General features: G+C 42.9%; 1 protein-coding gene across 1 annotated transcript in view; it reads right to left on the bottom strand.

The window, feature by feature from the left end:
• Window positions 1–803, bottom strand: part of tncb (tenascin Cb) — a 41,162-nt gene extending 40,359 nt beyond the window's left edge. Inside the window, exon 1 of the mRNA XM_067438904.1 lies at window positions 600–803. The gene's annotated coding sequence lies outside the window, so the exon portion shown is untranslated. The remainder of the gene's footprint in view (window positions 1–599) is intronic.
• Window positions 804–4,138: the final 3,335 nt, after the last annotated feature.

Here is a 4,138-nt window from a genome sequence, read left to right as displayed (position 1 = left end):
GCCAGGTAACGGACACGGCTGACCTACAGCTGCAGACAAGCCCACCACGTGTAGAGTTACGCCAAACTATCAGAGTGCACGCTACTGTATTCCCCCTCAAGCGGAGCTGGAATAATTGCTGAGCTTAAAACAAATGTGGATCACTTCCCCTATAAACCATAATGAGCAGCCTGCAGCAAGTTAATGCATCACTAATAGCCTTAAAAGTCCCTGGCTAACATTTACACTATGAGAAAAAAAAATACCTTTAGGGGTACAACAGCTTGTCACTGCAGTCCCCTTAAAAGGACAACTTTGTACCTTATCTACCCCATAAAATGTGCATATTAGTAACTAAGAATAGTAATATGTACCCTTAAGGTACTACTTATAAACCTTTTAAAGGTAAATAAGGTCCCTATGAGGCAAACTGTTGTACACCTAAAGGTAAAATTTTTGCAAATTTTTTTTTTTTTACAACATTACAAAGTGGCAAGGCATTCTTCAGATTTGGCATTAAAACACATCCAACGCAGACATGCTCATAAAGAGTACAGACTCATTTAACTTGCAAATCTCTCAGACTAACAGGTAGGTTGACAGGGAGCACCACAGCTTACCTTAGAGACCAGTCCTCCTCTACAGGCGTAGAGACGTGCCTCTGTCTAGAAATTGTGATGTGACACCAAACGAAAGGTTGAAACCATCAGGAACTCTTGAAGTGCTTTTTAATTTTCTTCAGACAGATGACAGTCCTGTCATTCCCTCCTGTCTCTCTGCTCTCAGTGAGAGTGCGCCATCCAGCCTGTGTGCGCCTGCTGATGCTGAGAGAGGGAATGAGTGAAAGAGAGAGAGAGAGGGAGGGAGGGAGAAGTCCCTTTCTTTAAACAGTAGACACTTTGCGGTCAGACCCCACTCCCACCTACCACTCTTATATGCACCCCCTCCCCTTTCTCCCTCTGACTGGAAGCTGAGGAGCTGAAACGGGATGCCTCAAGGCTGAGTCGCAAACTCACACACACACATTGGGAAGAGAGGAGGAGAAAGAGTCAGAGAGAGAAAGAGAGAGAGACCATTTACTATAAACTGGAGCAGCCAATGATTGGATGAAAGGGATATATCCCAAGCTGCATTAACATACATTTCAGATTAGAATTAACAGGGAGGATAAAGGAGGAAGGACCTTGTGTGTTTGATGACGAGCATGACACGGTGGATGATGGGATTATGTACGGTGATCAGCATAATCAACCTTTAATCCCCAAAATCCAACCTTACTATGGAAAGAAATTCAAAAATGCGTGTTTTAGTCAAGGATGGTTCTCCCTTTTTTTTTTAAACCTTAAATGTCTCTTCGGAGTGGAACCATCTCTGTGCTGCAACCTCTGGCGTTTCGTGCTCCCCTGCACTTCTGTAAATACTCTTCCCTTTCAGAGTGTCAGGTTATTCACCTTCCCATCTGCACTACCCACAAGCACCTCCCCCACGTGCACTGCAGGTAGAAGAACATCCAACCAAGCCAGCTGCAATTACCGGACTACACGGTATCCAGCATTTTGTGCAAACAGGAGCTTTTCTTCAAAACAAACATGGAACAAAGAGCCAGCAGTTTAGCTTTTCCCTCCAGATGCGTTTCATCTCAAACGAGCAGTGAAGCTCTTCAAAACATATTTCATTAGAGATGAGATGATGTCTCTCATCGTGTCTAAAACTGACCTTTAGTTCTCTTGGGGGGCAACAAGGATGCACCCGTGGAGACGGGGAGCTCGAACCCCCAGAGAGGAATCAAGAATGCTTTTTTTCTGATGAGAGAAAATCAACCCCCATCAGCCTGTGCTCAATAAGTCATGAATCTGTGATGATATGCTTGGTCGACATGGGATTTTAATCTAGGTCTCATTTCATCACTACGTTTCAAATCAGGCCCAGCCACTGATCAGATACAAACGTGTTATTTTTTCTGTCACAAGGCAAAAATGATATCAATTTCAGGTTTGCCGTGAATGGAAAAGTACAATGTGAGGAACAGGAGATGAAGATAGGCATATATTTCCCAAGGTGAACTCCACAGAGAGATGCTCTTGGTAATGGTGTGCGTGTTTGTGTTTTTCTGCAAATGTATATATGTGGTGGGTGGTGGTGAAGGGAAATGCAGCCAGAATGAGATGTGAACTCCCAAACCTTTATAAGAGACTTTATGGAAGTGCATTAATATAACGCCCACCATAATGTCATATATCCAGCCAGTATGTCTATCTATTTACGTCCGTCGATATGCACAGAACATAATACACCTGAAGTGCAAGAAAATCAGTGAGTGATTCTGTGTAAGTGAGTGTGTGTGTGTGTACATATCTATTTCTCAGGGTCTCTATCTTCCTGAGAACACATATCACCCTTCTCCATCTGTTCGTACTCTCACCTTTCTCTCACACTTTTCCCTTCACCGAATCACAGCGCTTCACAGGGAATAGCAGTGGGAGCAGGAGCATTCCGGGTTCATCAGGCGTCCCCGTGCTGTTGACATCCATGCATCCACCAGCTGATTTCCCAGATGACGGCAGTGTGCGCATCGTTCCCCAAAAGCCATTTTCTTCTAGCCGTAACCAGACACAAGCTACGGGAAGCGAGCTTTAGACTCATAATAGTATTTAAAAAGAGGCTGGTGTCAAGGAAACTACCTTGAAGTTATAGTTACAAGTTAAACTACTATCAAGCTATACCTGCATGCAGATCACTAACCGACTAATGCATCACTAATGCATGACTGCATATTCTGAATACGCAAATGAGCCCTGCCTCCACTCACTCACACAAGCTCGTCTACATTTCGATATATCAGAATGGTAATGTATTTTATGTATCGCCATCTACAACATTGGACACATAATGGTAATTTATATGATTAGCCTTTGGCTTGACTTTGTTATCAAACAGCTAATATTGTGTTTCTAATGTTAAACAAACAATGTTCCTGTTTGTCATATCAGAATCAGCCTTCTAAAAACTTTAGAATTGCTCTGAACAACATCTGTGGAGAAAGGCATATAGTCCATCATAACATCGTAATATACATCATATACATAGTTCACCCACTATATTGCTAATTCACGATTCACGATGTTCACGATTTTTCAGATCAGCAAAAAATATATACCGGAATAATCTGGCTTCTCTTGAGACTCGCCTGCTTCTCAGCAGAGTTAATAATATGCTAATGCTAAAGCCTACCTTCTGTAGTGAACCAGCAGTAATGAACAGCAGCATTTGATTAAATACACTATATTGCCAAAAGTATTGGTACAAAATAGTTGAATTAAGGTGTTCCAATCACTTCATGGCCACATGTGTATAAAATCAAGCACCTAGGCATGCAGACTGCTTCTACAAACATCTGTGAAAGAATGGATTGCTCTCATGAGCTCAGTGAATTCAAGCACGTTACTGTGATAGTTTGCCACCTGTGCAATAAGTACATTCGTGAAATTTCCTCACTACTAAATATTCCACTGTCAACTGTTAGTGGTATTACAATAAAGTGGAAGCAATTGGGAACAACAGCAACTCAGCCACGAAGTGGTAGGCCACGTAAAATCACAGAGCGGAGCCATCGCATGCTCAGTGTGCAGAAGTCACCAACTTTCTGCAGAGTCAATGGCTACAGACCTCCAAACGTCTTCAGATTAGCTCAAGAACAGTGCATATAGCTTCATTAAGTGGGTTTCCATCGCCAAGCAGCTGCATTCAAGCCTTACTTCTCCAAGTGCAATGCAAAGCATCAGATGTATAGATGTAACACATGCCATCACTGGACTCTAGCAGTGGAGACATGTTCTCTGGAATGAAGAATTACCTTTTCTGTCTGGCAATATGATAGACGAGTCTGGATTTGGAGAATGGTACTTGTGTCAAGTGTAAAGTTTGGTGGTGGTGGTGGTGGTGTTGGGCGGGGGGTGGGGGGTAAGGGGTTGTTTTTGGTCCCTAGTTCCAGTGAACTATTGGTGCTTAAGCATACCAAGCATACAGATCTTGGACAATTTCATGCTCTGAACTTTGCGGGAACAGTTTGGTGATGATCCCTTCCTGTTTCAACATGAGTGTGCACCAACACACAAAGCAAGGTCCATAAAGACATGGATGAGCGAGTTTAGTGCAGAGG

This window comes from Pseudorasbora parva, chromosome 3 (assembly GCF_024679245.1).
Source record: "Pseudorasbora parva isolate DD20220531a chromosome 3, ASM2467924v1, whole genome shotgun sequence".
Taxonomy (NCBI): domain Eukaryota; kingdom Metazoa; phylum Chordata; class Actinopteri; order Cypriniformes; family Gobionidae; genus Pseudorasbora; species Pseudorasbora parva.
Note: the sequence above shows the minus strand (reverse complement) of the source record. Positions and strands in the feature narration are given on the sequence as shown.